This window comes from Scyliorhinus torazame, chromosome 10 (assembly GCF_047496885.1).
Source record: "Scyliorhinus torazame isolate Kashiwa2021f chromosome 10, sScyTor2.1, whole genome shotgun sequence".
NCBI lineage: Eukaryota > Metazoa > Chordata > Chondrichthyes > Carcharhiniformes > Scyliorhinidae > Scyliorhinus > Scyliorhinus torazame.
In genome coordinates this window covers 168,010,960-168,029,448 of record NC_092716.1, presented here as the reverse complement: position 1 = coordinate 168,029,448, position 18,489 = coordinate 168,010,960, and positions in this window count along the sequence as shown.

Genomic DNA, 18,489 nt, shown 5'->3' with positions numbered 1-18,489 from the left:
ATTTCGGTTTTTGGAATTTCGGATAAGGGCTGCTCAACCTGTATTGTCAAAAGATCATTTCTAAAATGTGGAATATCAAATGCACACAATGGTACCGAAGATAATTACTTGTGGAATAATGATGCCAAAGTTACGACATGATGGTGGTGTCTTATTTGGATTTTACTTGGACCCAAATCAAGCACGTATGTCAACCCCTCAGAAAACATTACCTGTGTAAAAGCCAACCCCATGACTTCTGGCTTAAATATATTGGTCTCAAAATTCAAATTTTACATAGGGTCCTGTCACGTACGCTCTGTCGTAGATCCTCGTCTCATTGTCTGCTGATGCTTCACCCTGAATCATTTTCTAGGCAGTTTAATTTTGAAAGTGGTGGTTTGCCATTGCCTTTCACTCTCAGGAACAGAGAAAGGAGGTAGGGCTCAAGCCTACATCAGCTGGAACAGGAACTGAACCCATGCTGTTGGTATAACACACTAGGCATCCAGCCAAACAGATGGGTAGGAAAGTATGTTGTGAAGAGGACACGGGCAGAAGGAAAAATAAAAAGCAGAGTTTTACTTAAATGGAGAATGGCTGCAGGATTCCGAGTTGCGGAGGGATCGAGATGTTCTGGTGCATGAGTCACAAAAAGTTAGTATGCAGATACTGGGCGGCACAGTAGCAGTGGTTAGCACAATTGCTTCACAGCTCCAGGGTCCCAGGTCCGACTCCCTGCTTGGGTCACTGTCTGTGCATTCTCCCCGTGGCTGCGTGGGTTTACTCCGGGTGCTCCGGTTTCCTCCCACAATCCAAAGATGTGCAGGTTAGATGGATTGGCCATGCTAAATTGATCCTTAGTGTCCAAAAAAGTTAGATGGGGCGGGGTACTGGGTTACAGGGATAGGGTAGAGGTGTGGGTTTAGGTAGGGTGTTCTTTCCATGGCCCAGTGCAGATTTGATGGGCTAAATAGCCTCCTTCTGCACTGTAAACTCTATGATTCAATGAAGATACTGCAAGTAATTCAGAAGGCTAATAGAATGTTACATTTTATTATGAGAGGAATTCAACATAAAAGTAAGGATGTTATGCTTCAGTTGGACAGGGCATTGGTGAGACCACATCTCAAATACTGTCTGCAGTTTTGATCTCTTTACTTAAGGAATTATGTCAATGCGTTGGAGGTGGTTCAGAGGAGATTGAGTAGATTGACACCTGGAATGAGTGGGTTGTCTTATGAGGAAAGGTTGAACAGACTGGGTTTTTTTCAGCTGGAGTTTGGTAGTGTGAGGGGTGAACTGATTGAAGTCTATAAGATCCTGAATGGCCTTGACAAGATGGGTGTGAACGTAATGTTTTCTCTTAGAGTCAATAATGTTTGTTTAACTCCCCATTTGTGGGGGAGTCCAGGACTAGGGGCGCTGTTTTAAAATTAGGGGTCATCCCTTTAGGGCAGAGATGTGGACAATAATTTGACTCTCAAAGGGCTGAGCAACTTTGGAACTCCCTAGGCGGGATTCTCTCGAATCGGCGCGATGGCCCGAAGCCGGCGTAAAAAACGCCGTGAACCACTCCGGCGTCAGGCTGACCGGAAGTAGCGGATTCTCCGCACTTCCAGGGGCTAGGCCAGCACTGGAGGGGATGGCTCCATGCCAGCCGGCACCGAAGGGACTGCGCGAGTTAGCGCATGCGCGGAACCGCCAGTGTGGTTCCGTGCATGCGCAGACAGGCCGCCATATTCTGGCGCATGCGCAGGGGTGTGTCTCCTCGGAGCCCTACAGGGGCCGGCGCGGAAGGAAGAAGTGCCCCCACAGCACAGGCCCGCCTGCAGATCAGTGGGCCTTGATCGCGGGCCAGCCCACCGTTGGGGCCCCCCCTGGGGTTGGATCCCCCACGACCTCCTGAGGACCGCCCTCGACAACTTATCTGCCAGGTCCCGCCGTGTGGGACCATGTCCGATCCACGCCAGCAGGACTGGCCAAAAACGGGCGGCCGCTCGGCCCATCGGGGCCCGGAGAATTGCCGGGAGGGTGGCCACTGCCAACAGCCCCCGACCGACGTGGTGTGGTCCCCGCCCCCGCCCAAAAACCGCCGCCGGAGAATACGGCAGCCGGCGTCGGAGCGGCGGGGCGGGATTCACACCGCCCACCGGGGATTCTCCGACCCAGCAGGGGTGTCGGATAATCACCGCTCAGGGTTGCCTCAGCAGCTGATGGAGGCAGGGTTGTTGAATAGTTTTAAGGTGGAGGTAGATAGATGAGAATGTGGAATTCGAAACACAAACAGATCGGCCATGATCTTATTGAATGGTAGGGCAGCTTGAAGGGGCCAAATGGCCTACCTCTGCTTCTATTTCTTATGTAGGATACATGTCCTTATTTTGTAAGATCTTGCATGATTAAATAAATAATGTAACTACTTGTTTTCACATATCTGGGATATTCTTGAATTATTAGCTTTTTTTTAGGGCTATGTGAGTCCTATTTGTCAGCTTTTTTTTAGTTTTCTGGGTTGACCTGTTATGCTGTGGCTTCTATTCTTCCACTCATTCACTTTATTTCTGAAGTCCCCAAGATTTTTTAACTTTCCCTGGTAGTTCTAACTCCCTCAGCCTAAGGATCAGCCTCATGACCCCTCACTGCTGGCCTCCCAGGGCTTGAGTATTTACCTTGAGCCTATTGATGAGAACTGAATGCTGCAAGAACCACAAGTCATTCCTCTTCTGTTGAAGTTGAACACTTCACTCAGAACTGTGTCAAAATTAGTCAGGCAAATGCGGTTTCAAATTCTGAGCAGCATGTGTTCGATGAATGTTATTCGAGTTTAGTGATTAAGTGAATGGATATAGCGAAGATTAACAGTAATATCATTAGCCGGTGAGCAGGGCTGGAGGCCTTAACCAAAGATGAATACTGGGTTCAATTATAGTATCTTATTCTGTCAGAGATCAGCTATATCGGTGCAGAACAGGGATCAAACCTCATTTAGTCATTCTAACAATCCTTTAAGCGATGCTATCGAGAGCTCCTTGCTCATGGAAGGACCACCTAAGCCCACAAGGTCAGGTGGAGATGCCAGACAAAGTACAGTCCATAAAGTCCTCAGTGGCAGAACAGGCGAAAGAAGACTTGCCTGTCTCACAGGCTGAAAGACAGAAGAAAGCTGAAGCAGTAAGGTGGACCTGGGCATCGTGATTTGACATCTCATGGAAATCTGACCAGAAGACTGTCAAGATTGTATGGACAATAGGTCCCCACATTAAACAATGTCAAGCGCAGGCTTACACCAGGGTCCATCTGCCAAGTCCTGTAGCAATGGACAACTGGCGACAGGGTCAGGGCTGTGAATCTACGTGACCCTAGTCAAGAATCTGCACACTGGCGACAAATATATGAAGATCGCCAGACTCCTATAATTGGACAGAGGTGTCCTTGGGTAGCAACACCTGTGATTGAGCAGTTCTCTTCAGGAAAACCTCTGCTGACTACAAATGGGGGGAGAACTAGAAAATATGCCACAAGGTTAGGCTGTCCCACTTTCAAGAATTCCAGCGAAGGCCATGCTTAATGAAATAATGGTTTATTCTTGAACAGAAAGAAAGGCGCAGCCGCGGCATACAAAACTAATGTCCCAGCCCAGGACCATCGGGAATGCAGATCCGGGTCTGGGACACAGAATTTAAAGTCACACTAGCGAGTCCTCTAGTGGGTGAGCCTCTGCCTGCTCATTATGAGAATTTGTATTTCATGAAGCCCATGGGGAGATCAATCAACAATCCCCTGTGTTTTTCGTGGGGGCTCTAACTTCCCACCTCCACTTGTGTCCCTTTCATCCCCGTTACTTCTGTGACAAAGAGGCTTCTTCTGCCTTTCAGCACTTGACCTCAAGTCTTTTTTTAATTAATTTACGGCATGTGGGTATTGCTGGTTAGGCAGCATTTATTGCCCATCCCTAGTTGCCCTTCAGAAGGTGGTACCTTCTTAAATCTCTGCAGTCCTGAGGTATAGGCACACCCACTCTGCTGTTAGGGAGGGAGTTCCAGAATGTTGCCCCAGCGACAGTGAAGGAACCGCAATATATTTCCAAGTCAGGGTGGTGAGTGACTTGGAGAGGAACCTCCAGGTGGTGGGGTTCCCAGGTATCTGCTGCTCTTGTACTTCTAGATGGTAGTGGTCATGGGTTTGGAAGGTGCTGTCTAAGGAACTTTGGCGAGTTCCTGCAGCGCATCTTGTAGATGGTACACACGGCTGCCACTTTTCGTCGGTAGTGGAGGGTTTGAATGTTTATGGAAGGAGGAGCAATCAAGTGGGCTGCTTTGTCCTGGATGGTGTTGAGCTTTGAGAGTTCTGTTGAAGCTGCACTCATCCAGGCAAGTGGAGAACATTCCATTACACTCCTGACTTGTGCCTTGTAGATGGTGGACAGGCTTTGGGGAGTCAGGAGGTGAAATACTTGCCGTAGGATTTCTAACCTTTGACCTGGTAGCGTGAGACGCCATAGAGGCAATGTCGTGTACTTCCATCCATTTAGAATGGGTGTCTTTCATGATCAGGAACATTGACTCTAAAAATGGACCAGCTAAGGGGTGCATGGGGTGGTCGGGCTAAATAGGGGGCGAGCGATAGGTGGAGACTGACAAAGATATCATGGACAGAAATACAAAAGGAATGTAAATGGGGGTGATTAAGGCTGAAGAGAGTGCTATCCAGCTCCACCTCCTTCCCCCAACAACAGTATAAATATGACTCTATTTCCAGTTCTCGCCGGCTTTCACAAAGAGTCCACCAGACTCAAAACGTTAGCTCTCTTCTCTCTCCACAGATGCTGTCAGGCCTGCTGAGATTGCCCAGTATTTTCTGTTTTTGTTTCAGCTTCCAGCATCCTCAGTAATTTGCTTTTATCCTTCCTAAGGTGGAGTGCCTAATACTCCAAGTGGGGTCTAACCAGAGTTTTGTATAGCTGCTGCATAACTTCTGTGTTTTTATACTCCAATCCTCTCGATATAAAGGCGAGCATTCCATTTTATCTTTTTGATTATTTTCTGCACTTATTCGTGGCACTTTAAAGATCTATGCACCTGAATCCCTAAGTCTCTTTGGACATCCACTGTATTTAGCCTCTTCCCATTAAGAAAGCACCGTGCTCTTTTTTTGTCCAAAATGGATAACCTCACACTCACTTTCATTGAATTCCATCTGCCACAATTTTCCCCATTCACCTCGTCTGCCAATATTTCCTTGTAATTTTATGCTGTAATTTAGACTATCTACAGTGTTGCCTAACTTTGTATCATCAGCAAATTTGGATATACAACTTTCTATGCCATCATCCAAGTCGTGAATAAATAATGTGAATAACTGAGGCCCCAACACAGATCCCTGTGGTACACCACTAGCCATATCCTGCTAATTAGAGTACTTACCCATTATCCCCACTCTGTCGCCTTCCACTCAACCAATTTCCTAATCATGTCAATAATTTGCCCTCCACTCTGTGGGTTTCCATCCTAGTTAACAGTTTCTTACGTGGGACTTTATCAAATGCCTTCTGGAAGTTCATATAAATGACATCTACAGACACTCTTTGTCCACCTCTTCTAAAAATTCTATGAGATTTGTCAGGCATGGCCTTCCCTTCACAAATCCATGCTGGCTCTCCCTGATCAACCAAAATTTTTCAAGTGTTCAGTTACCCTATCCCTGATTATAGACTCCAGCAATTTCCCCACTACAGATGTTAGGCTAACCGGTCTGTAATTCCTTGGTTTTCCTCTCTCGCCCTTCTTAGAAAGTGCCATATGCAATTTTCCAATCCAGAGGGGCTATCCCTGAATCTAAGGAACTCTGAAAGATTATAGTTACAGCATCTACAATGAGCTCCCCGACTTCCTTTAACACCCTCGGGTGGAAAGTGTCAAGTCTTGGGGCTTTGTTACTCCTTAGTTCTATTAATTTCCTAGTTACTGGTGCGGTATTTCGGTTAATTGTATTAAGTCCCTGTCTTTTACCGACTATTAATTTTTTTGGGGACATCTGGCAAGTTATTCTCCTTTTCATCTGTAAACACTGAGGTAAAGTAATTGTTCAACATGTTTGCCATTTCTCCATTATCAATGGAGGGAGCAGCACGGTAGCACACTGGTTAGCACAGTTGCTTCACAGCTCCAGGGTCCCAGGTTCGATTCCCGTCTTGGGTCACTGTCTGTGCGGAGTCTGCACGCTCTCCCCGTGTCTGCGTGGGTTTCCTCTGGGCGCTCCGGTTTCCTCCCACAGTCCAAAGATGTGCGGGTTAGGTGGATTGACCATGCTAAATTGCCCTTCGTGTCCAAAAAAAAGGTTAAGTGTGGTCACTGGGATGGGGTGGAGACGTGGGCTTGTGTGGGGTGCTCTTTCGATGGGCTGAATGGCCTCCTTCTGTACTGTAAATTCTATGATTTTATGATACCAATATCTCCATTTTCAGCTTTTAGTGTGCCTACATTGCTCTTGACCACCCATTTTTCCTTTATATAACTATAAAATTTACTCTTATTGATTTTGATGTCCCTTGCAAGTTTTTTTTCATAATCCTTTTTAGTAGCTCTTATAATCTGCTTTGTGTCCCTTTGCTGGTGTTTGTATCTATCCCATTCATCCGGATCTATACTGTGTTTTGTATTTTAGTTTTATGCTGTCCCTAACCTCTTTAGTTGACCTTGGCTGGTTTTTTTGTGAAGAGGATAATTTTCCTATCGGGGATATATACTCACTCTCTATTTCATTAAATGCTTCTTTAAATGTTCTCCACTGTTCTTCAGTCGTTTGACCCATTAACAGATCTTCCTAGTTTACTGTGGACAGTCTCTACCTCATTCTATTAAAGTCAGCCTTACCCAAGTCTAAAATTCTAGTATCTGAAAAGTGCGTTTTACTTGATTTGATTTGGTTTAATTTATTGTTGTCACATGTATGCGTATACAGTGAAAAGTATTGTTTCTTGCATGCTGTACAAACAATGCATACCGTACATAGGGAAGGAAGGAGAGACTGCAGAATATAATGTTACAGTTATAGCAAGGTGTAGAGAAAGGATCAACTTAATACGAGTTAGGTCCATTCAAAAGTCTGATGGCAGTAGGGAAAAAGCTGTTCTTGAGTCGGTTGGTACGTGACCTCAAACTTTGGTATCTTTTTCCTGATGGAAGGAGGTGGAAGAGAGTATGTCCAGGGTGTGTGGGGTCCTTAATTATGCTGGCTGCCTTTCTGAGGCAGCGGGAATTATAGATAGAGTCAATGGATGGGAGGCTGGTTTGCGTGATGGACTGGGCTACATTCACAACCTTTTGTAGTTTCCTGCGGTCTTGGGTAGAGCAGGCTCCATACCAAGCTGTGATACAACCAGAAAGAATGCTTTCTATGGTGCATCTGTAGAAGTTGGTGAGGGTCGTAGCTGACATGCCAAATTTCCTCAGTCTTCTGAGAAAGTAGAGTCGTTGGTGGTCTTTCTTAACTATAGTGTCGGCATGGGGGGAGCAGGACAGGCTGTTGGTGATCTGTACACCTAAAACTTGAAGCCCTCGACCCTTTCTACTTCGTTCCCATTGATGTAGACAGGGGCATGTTCTCCACTACGCTTCCTAAAGTCGATGATAACTCCTTTGTTTTGTTGACATTGAGGGAGAGATTATTGTCGTCGCACCAGTTCACCAGATTCTCTATCTCTATTCTTGTTCGAAATCCGACCCACTACAGTGGTGTCATCAGCAAATTTGAAGATCGAGTTGGAGGGGAATTTGGCCACACAGTCATAGGTGTATAAGGAGTATAGGAGGGGGCTGAGGACACAGCCTTGTGGGGCACTGGTGTTGAGGATGATCGTGGAGGAGGTGTTGTTGCCTATCTTTACTGATTGTGGTCTGTGGGTTAGAAAGTTCAGGATCCAATCACAGAGGGAGGAGCCGAGGCCAAGGCCACGGAGTTTAGAGATGAGTTTTGTAGGAATGATGGTGTTGAAGGCTGAGCTGTAGTCGATAAATAGGGGTCTGACATAGGTGTCTTTGTTATCTAGGTGTTCCAGGGTAGAGTGCAGGGCCATGGAGATGGCGTCTGCTGTGGACCTGTTGCAGCGGTAGGCATACTGTAGTGGATTAAGGCAATCTGGGAGGCTGGAGTTGATTCGTGCCTTGACTAACCTTTCAAAGCACTTCATGATGATGGATGTCAGAGCCACTGGACGATAGTCATTAAGGCACGCTGCTTGGCTTTTTTTTGGTACAGGGATGATGGTCGTCTTCTTGAAGCAGATAGGGACCTCGGATTGTTGTAGAGGTTGATGATGTCTGCGAATACCCCCGCCAGCTGATCCGCGCAAGACCTGAGTGCTCGTCCGGGTACCCCATCCGGGCCAGTAGCTTTCCATGGGTTGACCTTCGAGAAGGCTGCTCTGATGTCTGCAATGGTGATCTCAGATACAAGTTCATCCGCGGCTTCTGGGATGGAGGGCTCGCTCTCGCTGACCTCTTACTCAAAGCGGGCATAGAATGCGTTGAACTCATCAGGAAGGGGTGCGTTGGAACCGACGATTTTACATGCCTTCATCTTGTAGCCTGTTATGTCTTGCAGACCTTGCCATAGACGGCAGGGGTCCGTGTGGCTAGCCTTGGACTTGAGCTTGGTCCGGTACTGTCTTTTGGCATCTTTGATGGATTTCTTTAGATCATATCTGGCTTTCTTGTAGAGGTCAGGGTCACCTGACTTGAACGTCTCAGACCTAGACTTCAGCAAGCAGTGGTTATCCCTGTTCATCCAGGGTTTCCGGTTGGGAAACACGCTGATTTGCTCCTTTGGCACACAGTCTTCTACACACTTACTAATGAAGTCAGTTACTGTAGTGGCGTACTCATTCAGGCTGGTTGCAGAGTTTTTAAATACTGACCAGTCCACTGACTCTAAGCTGTCCCGTAGGAGATCATCCGATTCCTCAGACCAACAATGCACAACTTTCTTTGACGGATTCTCCCACTTCAGTTTTTGCTTATAAGCAGGTAGCAGGAGCACAGCCTTGTGGTCAGATTTGCCAAAGTGTGGGTGGGCGATAGAACAGGAGGCATGTTTGATATGGTAACTTGATAGTATGCTCTTGAGCTTGGCCTGATTGAAGTCCCCAGCTACAATGAACAAGGCCTCGGGATGTTTCGTTATTTGTGGTGGTGAATATTTCGTCCAGTGCGATTTTCACATTCGCATGGGGTGGGATGTAAACTGCCGTCAGGATAACGGAGCTGAACTCCCGCGGAAAGTAGAAGGGGCGGCATTTTAGCATCAGGTATTCCAGGTCTGGGAGCAGAAACTCGCCAGTGTTGCTACATCTCGGTACCAGGAGGTGTTGATTAGGAGGCAGACCCCACCTCCCCTTGTCTTGCCTGAGGCCGCTGTACGGTCCATTCGGTGGATTGAGAAGCCCCCTGGTTGTAGGGCACAGTCCGGTGAAGCAGGAGTGAGTCATGTCTCCGTGAAACAGAGCACACAGCATTCCCTTAGTTCTCTTTGAAAAGTGAGTCTGGCTTTAAGTTCGTCTAGCTTGTTTTCTGGAGATTGGACATTAGCTAGGAGTAAGCTAGGCAGAGGGGCTTTGGGGCCGCGTTGTTTCACTCTCACCTGCAGGCCTGCACGTTTTCCACGTTTCCTGGAGTGACGGCTTCTTTTCGAGCCTGGGAGACGGTGAGAGTATGCAGTGTTAAGGGAATAGTTGTGTCCAATGAGGTTATTCACTCTGGTCGGTGTGTGGATGGAGGATTTGTTGCCTTGCTTGCTTACTGAATTGAACCATGTTGTGATCACTATTTGATAAATGTTCACGCACAGTGAGGCTACCAACGACATTTGGCTCATTACTCATGACTAAATCTAATATTGTCTGTCCCCTTGTTTCATCTGGAACATATTGCTGCAGGAAATTATCCTGGACCCATTCCAGAAATTCACTATCTTTCTGACAGGTGCTTTTCTGTCTCGCCCAATCAACGTGCAAGTTAAAATCCCCATTAATGTTGTTATTCTGCCTTTGCTACACACTTGCCTAATTTCTGCATTTATATAATCTAACACCTCAGAACTGCTACCAGTGAGTATATACACAACACCCATTACAGTTTTAGATCCTTTTCTGTTTCTCATTTCCAGCCATTTGGTTTCCACTAGATGCTTTCCCCTCATTGTATCCTCACTCACCATTGAGGTGATAGTACTTCAATTAGTAAGGCTACTCCATCCCTCTGCCATCTTCCCTGTACCTCTGTAAACTTTACAGCCAGGTATATTCTATTCCCAGTCCCGACCATCCTGCAGCCATGTCTCCATAATAACTACTACATCATAATCTTCAATTTGAATTTGCACCTGCAGCTCATCAAGTTTATTCCTTACCCTCTGTTGTATATAGAACTCTTACTTGAGATATACCTTACCCGTCCCTCAGCACTGATGCTTTATCGCTTATTAATTATTTCTCCCTTCTGGTTTAACCAGTACACTTCTTGTTTTGCCATTGCCTGGAGTTTGTGAAGTTGGGTTCCTGATTATTTCTATACTCTCTGACCTGCTACTTGTTTTTGGAAATGTATTGAGTTCTCATGAGGCCTCCCCTCCCCCCCATTTACTAGTTTAAGGTCCTTATGACAACCTGAGTTAACCTTTCCATTAGGACATTGGTCCCAGATCGGTTCAGGTGGAGACCACCCCAACGGGACACTTCCCCCCCTATTCCAATACCAGTGCCCCACGAAATGGAACCCCTCCTTCCCGCACCACGCCTTTAGCCAAGTGTTTACTTCCCTAATTTTGCAATCCCTATGCCAATTTGCACGTGGCTCGGGTAATAATCCAGAGATTATAACCTTTGAGGACCTGGGGCGGAATTCTCCGCAATCGGCGCGATGTCCGCCGACCGGCACCAAAAATGGCGTGAATCAGTCCGGCATCGCGCCGCCCCAAAGGTGCGGAATCCTCTGCATCTTGAGCGGCCGAGCCCTAACCTTGAGGGGCTAGGCCCGTGCCGGACTGATTTCCGCCCCGCCAGATGGCGGGAAAGGCCTTTGGTGCCCCGCCAGCTGGCGTGAAACTGACTTTGCCGGGTGCGCATGCGCGGGAGCGTCAGCGGCCGCTCACGGCATCCCCGCGCATGTGCAGTGGAGGGGGTCTCTTCCTCTTCCGCCATGGTAGAGACCGTGGCAAAGGTGGAAGGAAAAGAGTGCCCCCACAGCACAGGCCCGCCCGCGGATCGGTGGGCCCCGATCGCGGGCCAGGCCACCGTGGGGGCACCCCCTGGGGCCAGATCGCTCCGCGCCCACCCAGGACCCCAGAGCCCGCCCGCGCCACCTTGTCCCGCCGGTAAGAGAGGTAGTTTAATCCACGCCGGCGGGACAGGCATTCCAGCAGCGGGACTTTGGCCCATCCGGGCCGGAGAATCGCCGGGGGGTCCCGCCAACCGGCGCGACCCGATTCCCGCCCCCGTCGAATATCCGGTGCCGGAGAATTCGGCAACCGGCAGGGGCGCGATTCATGCCAGCCCCCGGCGATACTCCGACCCGGCGGGGGGTCGGAGAATCCCGCCCCTACTCTTTAATTTTGCTCCAGGTTCCTGATATTCCCCAATAGATCCTTTTGTCTAGCCTTGCCTAGATTGTTAGTCCCAACAACAACTGGATATTCTCCCTCCCTCTCCAATATTCTTTCAAGTTATTTAGAGGTGTTCCTCACCCTGGCACCGGGTAGGCAACATACCACATGGGATTCTCGGTCCTACTTACAAAGGATGCTATCAATCCCCCTAATTATAGAATCCCCTACACTACCACTTTTCTTTTTGCTCCCCCACTTGAATGGTCTTCTGTATCATAGCGCAGTGGTCAGTTTGCTTATCCTCCCTGCAGCCCTTTTCCTCATTCACACAGGGAGCAAGTATTTTATACCTGGTCGACAAGGTCACGAGTTGAGGCTCCTCCATTTCTGAATTCAGGATCCCTCTACCTGCCTCACTTGCAGAATATATCCTGCTGCCTCCGACTTCTGGCTGAATTTGAGATACTTAATCTACGGGGTGTGACTGCCCTCTGAAACACAGCATCCAGATAACTCTGCCCCTCCCTGGTGTGCTACAGTGTTCAAAGCTTGGACTCCAGCTCATCAACTCTGAACCAAAATTCCTTGGGCTGCAAACACTGGTTGCAGGCATGGTCACGGCAGCTTGCAATGGGATCTACCAGCTCCTACATCTTGCAGCTGCAGCACATCACCTGCCCAGCCATCTTAGTTAATTTGTTTGTCAAATTTAGTGCAGATTCCCATCAGCCAATCAGGCCATAGCTTTCCTGTGACTTTTTTCAGATTTCTTTTGTTTTCAGCATTATTTGGTACTCCAAGCTTGGATGCTCCGCCCCTCTGGGTCTGCTATACCTCCGCTCCCCGGTGACTGGCCCCCAATATCCGAGTTGAGCCTGGGCCACCAAACGTAGCTCCATGCAAGCATCTTCAGTTTGGAAATCCTAGGATTACGGTTATTCAACTCCATCAGGATTGGGCGCTGATCTGGGCAAGGACGACTATCAAAGATCCCCACAGAATAGTACCATCCTTGAAACTCAGTTCTATTTTTGTGAGGTAGGGTTCATGTCATCGGTGGGGTGTCCCCCGATTCCGTTATTGAGGATCATATGTCGCAACTTGGACGATGTGGGGTCCTTGTTATTGTTATTTACAGCAGAGAAGGAGATCATTGGGTTCATCGTGTCTGCACCGGCTCCCAATAGAGCTACCTAGTTAGTCCCATTCCCCAGCCCCATCTCCGTAGCCCTCTAAATTAATCACTTTCAAATATGTACCCAGCTCTCTTTTGAAACTTCCGATGGAATCCACCTCCACCACTCTCCCATGCAGCACATTCCAAACCCCAACAACTCTCTGGGTAAAGAAGTTTCTCCTCATCTCACTCTTTGCTTTCTTGTTGACGATCTTGAAATTGTGACCCCTAGTCACTGACATACGAACTAATGGAAATAAAATATCCTTCTTTACCCTGTCAAAATTGTTCATGATATTGAACACCTCAATAAGATCACCTCTTAATCTTCTCTGTTACAAAGAAAACAAGCCCACTTTCTCCAATCTTTCCTTGCATCTAAAATTCCTCAATCCTGGTATCATTCCAGTAAGTCTCCTCTGCACTCTCTCCAGGGTTTTAAATAAGGTGCCCAGAACTGAACACAACACTCCAAATGTGGTCTGACCAATGATTTGTAGAGGTGTTGCATCACTTCCTTGGTTTTATACTCTATGCCTCTAATTATAAACCCAAGGATTCTAGAAGTCTTCCTAACAACTGTTTCAACTTGCCTGGCCACCTTCAGAGAATTATGTACTTGAAGCCCGAGGTCCCTCTGCTCCTGTACTCCCCTCAATGTTGTACCAGTGAGCCTATGTTGTCTCCCCATGTTTCCTCTACCAAAATGCATTACTTCACATTTCGCTGCATTGAAGTTCATCTGCCAGGTTTCTGCCCATTTGACCACCTTGTCAATGTCCCTCTGAGGTAACGCAGCATCATCTTCACAATTCACTCTTCTCCCAGCTTGGTAACATTTAGCAATTTAGAGATTTTGCTTTCAACACCCACTTCTAAATCATTTATATAAATCAGAAAAAACAAGGGTCCCAACACTGAGACCTAGGGGACACCACTTTCAACTCGTCTCCAGTCTGGGAAATGCCCATCTCTACCTACCCTCTGTTTTCTATCTCTTAGCCAATTTCTAATCAATGTTGCCAAGAACTCATCAATCCCAAACATTTTTAATTTGCAAACCAACCTACCCTGTGGCATTGTATCAAATGTCTGCCTCCTGTGTCCAAGCCTTAATCTGTTTTGCACATCCTGGCAAGGTGTCGAAAACATTTAAGATTGTGGTGACCTCTTCCAACACTAGCAAATGGGCCAAGTTTGTGGGCAGTAGGAAGCGACTCAAGGCGTTGGCTATTTGTGCTCCAGGGCAGTGCTTGAGGGAGTATTCATAGGTCACTAGTAACAAGGACCAACTTGGATCCGGGCCGAAGTGATTGGGGGGAGGAGGGGGGGGGGAGTGGGGGGGGGGGGGGGGGGGGATGTGGAAAACCGCTCTGTTCTCTTTGAAAAGGCACAGTAAAGGCTTGTAGTCTGTTATTATAGCAAAGTGCCTGCCATCGGCATACTGGTAGAATTTTGTTACAGCAAAAATAACAGCTACACATTACTTCTCAATTTGTGAGTAGCATCACTCTGCATCCGCAAGGATCCTGGACCCAAAGGCAATGGGTCTTTCCATGCCATCTTCCCAACGATATGAGAGGACTGGTCCGACTCCATAAGGAGAGGCATCGCATGTCAATATTAGCCCCTTCTTGGAATCGTAGTGGTCCAGTATATTTGAAGACAACAGTTGCTGTTTTACTTTCACGAAGGCTTCATCCTGTGGCACCTGCTAGGAGCAGATGCATTAGTGACAGCAGTGTGGCCAAATCCAGGATGAATTTCCCATAATAATTTATCAGTGCCAGAAAGGATTTTCATCTCTTGTCATGTTTCACAGGCTAGGCACCTCCTTAATGGCCTTGACTTTATCCTCCATAGGGTGCAGGCCTTTCTTGTCCACCCGGTCCCCGAGGTAAGTTACATCGCCTGCTTGAAATATACATTTCTTCCCCTTGAGATGTACATGCCGACAAGCCTCCAAAGGGCAGGGGTGTATATTCATAAGGGCCATACAGGCCCTTATGTCATGGAGTCATAGAGTCATACAGCACAGAAAAGGCCCGTCGGCCCATCGGGTCTGCGCCAATCAAAACCAACCACTTAACTATTCTAATCACATTTCCCAGCACTTAGCCCATAGCCTTATATGCCTTGCATTGTAATCTAAATTTAGCACATCTAATACTTCTTCAATGTTATGAGGGTCTCTGCCTCCACCACCCTTTCAGTCAGTAAGTTCCAAACTCCCACATCCTCTGGATGAAAAAGATTTTCTCCCTATCCCCTCCATATCTCCTGCTGCTTGCCGTAAATCTATGCCCCCTGGTCATTGATCCCATTTCTTCCTGTTTACTCTATCTATGCCCCTCATAATTTTATGCATCTCAATCATGTCCCCCTCAGTTTTGTACCAAGACTATCTAATCTCTCTTCATAACTAAAACTCTCCAGCCTACGCAACATCCTGGTAAATCTCCTCTGCACTCTTTCCAGTGCTATCACATCCCTCCAGAACTGCATACAATACTCTAGCTGTGGCCTAATCAATCTTTTATACAGTTCCAACATAACCTCCCTGCTCTTAAACTCTATGCCTCAGCTAATAAAGGCAAGAATACCATATCCTTCTTAACCACTATATCTACCTGCTCTGTTACCTTAATGGACTGGTGTACACCAATGTCCCTCTGATCTTCGATGTTTCCCAGGGTCCTGTCATTTTTCATGTATTCCCTTACCTTGTTTGTCCTTCCCAAGTACATCACCTCACACTTATCTGGATGGAATTCCACTTGCCACTGATCAACCCATCTGACCAGCCCGTCTATATTCTCCTGAAATCGAAGGCTATCCTCCTCACTATTTACCACACCACCAATTTCCATGTCATCTGCAAACTTACTGATCAACCCTCCTACATTATGGGTATTAACTGTGACATGTTTACAGGATGGTTCATCGAATTCAAGTTGGAGATAGGTGTGGCTCATGTCCAGTTTCGTGAAGCTTTGATCACCCGCCAATTTGGCATACAAACCCTCAATGCACACCATGGGGTACCCGTCCAGTATTGAGACTTTTTTGACAGTAGGTTTATAATCCCCGGGTGGCACGATGTCGCATTTGTTAGCACTGCTGTTTCATGGCACTGAGGTCACAGGTTAGGTCCTGGCCCCGGGTCATTGTTCATGTGGAGTTTGCACATTCTCCCCGTGTCTGCGTGGGTCTCACCCCACAACCCAAAGATGTGCAGGGTAGGTGGATTGCCCATGCTAAATTGCCCCTGAATTGGAAAAAAAAGGACTGATTTGTTGAGTTTGAGGACAGGACCTATGGTTGCGGCCACTCCATGAACTGCGCTGGCTGTATTATTCCAAGGTTTTCCAACTGCTCAATCTCAGTTTCCACCTTCTCAAAGCAACGAGAATAGGACTGGCCGTGCTCTGAAGTATTTTAGCATGGCATCGGGATCAACATAAGGCCCTCTTGAAAGGCCTTGGTATATTTATTAATAACCTTATATAATCCATCAATTCCCAATTTAAAAATTTTAATCCAAGCCAGCCGGATCTTCTGGAGCCAAACCCTGCCCATGAGACTTGATCCTGACCTTCACACAACTGTGAATGGGAGTCGGGCTGACTGCTGTCTTTAAGCTACCAGGGTCATGGTGGTATCCATAATTTTCAATGCTTCTCCCAAATACATGGCTAGTCTGGCCCCTGTACCTCTTAGGTTCAAGGGCAGAATATCCATTCCAAGGCAATCGAATGTCTGTTCCCCAAACTAGCATAAGGGCATTTTACTTGAATGCTCGGAGCATTCAAAACAAAGGGCGCAATCTTCTGGTCTCATAACACTCGCGCTCAAGTGTAACGAGGCTGGTGAATAGCGGGAGAGACCAAAACAAGATCCGCGCTGGGCTCCAAACAGTTTGCGATGAAACTAGCCCGCTCCCAAAGATGAAATCGGGATCTCGCCGTAGCATGGCGAGAAACAAATTATCACCACTTATGCCAATTTCCATACAATTAATGAGAGCGACCCCATATCCAACGGCCTCCTGTCATTCATCGGCCTCCCCAGCAAGTGCACACACTGGCAACAACTAGTACTCCTTTTGAAAAACTTGAACCTGGCGGAAGGGCTTCTGTGGGAGCCAAGGAGTAGCCACCTTTGCTCACAGGCAAAGATCCCGGGTGTGCTGGGCTTGCTATCCCAGTGATCGGTGGGGGGTTTGGGACCTCCACTGGGATGGGCTGCCGTGGGGGCGGGGGGGGGGAGCAATCACTCGTGGCACCACCATGCCAACCCCATTCTGGGAACAACCCTCGTCCCTGCCCGTCTGCCCCACTGATCACCCAATACCCCCACCGACCGCTGAAGACTCTGGCTGTGCAGCTGAAGGCTATCGCTAATGGGGAATTGGCGATCATGGATAAGTGAGCACTTGACGCATGCTAATTGGATTCCCGTGGGTGGGCGGGCCATGGAGCATGTGGGAGTTATTGCCTAGCATTTCAATTGCACCTTGACGCCTGGACACTGTGTTTGAACGTTACGGGAGGCAACATCACACACACAGCAGCCAACATCCGAACACCCAGGGGATGAGACACAGCTCCGGGGACTGTCCACAGCAGGACGCTGGGTGAGCGCCACAGAGAGGGGAGGTTTGCCTGGAGAGATGGGCAAAGAATCCTGAGGTCAGCCCGCATTGCAGAATAAAGTGTCAAGAGACAACATAACGGTTATGCAAAAAGTCATTTAATGTGCTGTACAATACCCCATTCCCGATAGTGCTCCCACTCAACCCCTCCAGCAGCCAACCCCACCCCTTCCCCACCATTTACCTCCCGTCCCCCCGCCCCCTTCCCCGGTGCCCTCTATGATCCTCAACTTTCCTGGCCCTCCTAGCTCCACCACTAAGTCTTGGTGTTTCTCCAGGATGCATATCTGAGGTGGAGGCAGCCAGCTGCTACCTTGTCCCCTGGCCCTCGATGCCCCTGGCGGGCGTCCTCGGGGGGCTCTGGGGCCTGAGGGCCCGGCTCACTTGGCGGCACATGCACCGCCGTGCTGCCCTGTCCCATGTGCTGACTGCGCGACGTGGCCTCAGAGTGGTGGAACTCAGGAGAGCTGGTGGCCACCGTCGCCACTCCATGGGACGGGTCCGGGTAGAACATAGAACATACAGTGCAGAAGGAGGCCATTCGGCCCATCGAGTCTGCACCGACCCACTTAAGCCCTCACTTCCACCCTATCCCTGTTACCCAATAACCCCTCCTAACCTTTTTGGTCACTAAGGGCAATTTATCATGGCCAATCCACCTAACCTGCGCGTCTTTGGACTGTGGGAGGAAACCGGAGCACCTGGAGGAAACTCACGCAGACACGGGTGAACGTGCAGACTCCGCACAGACAGTGACCCAGCGGGGAATCGAACCTGGCACCCTGGCGCTGTGAAGCCACAATGCTATCCACTTGGGCTACCGTGCTGCCCAGCGTTCTCTCTTCCCGATCGGTGCCCATAGGGCCCTGGGGTTCACCTGGGAACAGAAGCAACTGGTTTGAGACCCGGCTGCCCCTGCATCATCAGGCTCTGCCAGCCCTGGCAGACCCAACATGGTCCACACCATGGTGTTGACGCCCTCAGCGATATGCTCCTCAATGACTGGGACATGCTCTGCATTGCCTCAGCCATGCCCACCTGTGACTGGGACAAGTTCTGCAGCATCTCGGCCATGCCC